Source organism: Etheostoma spectabile, unplaced genomic scaffold, assembly GCF_008692095.1.
Source record: "Etheostoma spectabile isolate EspeVRDwgs_2016 unplaced genomic scaffold, UIUC_Espe_1.0 scaffold00018645, whole genome shotgun sequence".
NCBI classification, from domain to species: Eukaryota; Metazoa; Chordata; class Actinopteri; order Perciformes; family Percidae; genus Etheostoma; species Etheostoma spectabile.
In genome coordinates this window covers 15,882-16,729 of record NW_022604374.1, presented here as the reverse complement: position 1 = coordinate 16,729, position 848 = coordinate 15,882, and the positions used below count along the sequence as shown (strand labels likewise).

Below are 848 nucleotides of genomic sequence, written 5' to 3'. Positions count from 1 at the left end.
ATGAAAACTCTTGTTCATTACATTTTACTTAATAATTGCAACCACATTGCTGTATTTATTGTTGCAAAATGTGTTATATACTGTAGGCCTATATAGTTTGTTACCATGACAACACCATTGATCTGAAGCTTGATGCTGTCATGTAAATAGTTTTCTAATCAGCAATAAATATAACAATTTCTGATCAATTCATATCAATTGCATGCTTAAAATAACATACCGATTAAAGCCCCGCACATTTCAAGAGAACCTGACACACTTCCGGGTTAAATCTGACCACTTCCGGTTTAGGCCCCGCCCACTCCGAGTACGGATCCAGATACAGATAATTCTGTACTTGCTCATCCCTAGTCTCCAGAACTGTATATGTATTTCTCCTGAACTGGTGAGCTTTGAGGTTGTAAAGCCCCAGTGGCCTAATGGATAAGGCACTGGCCTCCTAAGCCAGGGATTGTGGGTTCAAGTCCCATCTGGGGTGACTTTCAGCAGATTGGCACAATGGAAGAGTGCTGGGCCTCTGACCCAGAGGTTGAAACCATCCTCTACTAACTCTGATTTCCAACGTGAGGTGAATCATGATATAACTGCTGGAAAAGTCGTTGACAGCCCATGACAAGTTGACAAGTCATGTTCTGGCTGATTAAAAACTACCCTGTCAGGCTCCTGTAGCAATGCTGACTTTCCAGTGATGTGGTTGGGCTGTTTACAGGTTTTGATCATATCCATCGGTTGCATGGATGGGACATCAATACCCCGGTTCTATCACCTGATCGCTGTCTTGTCTTTGTCGTTCGACGACTATTTGGGCTCACACCTTAACCCACCCGAAGCATCTCAGCCTAAAATCA

The 848-nt window shown here is 43.2% G+C and overlaps 1 non-coding gene across 1 annotated transcript; it reads left to right on the top strand.

The window, feature by feature from the left end:
- Positions 1 to 405: 405 nt before the first annotated feature.
- Positions 406 to 478, top strand: trnar-ccu (transfer RNA arginine (anticodon CCU)). The gene has a single exon. It is a non-coding gene; the product is annotated as a tRNA-Arg (tRNA).
- The last annotated feature ends 370 nt before the right edge of the window (positions 479 to 848 follow it).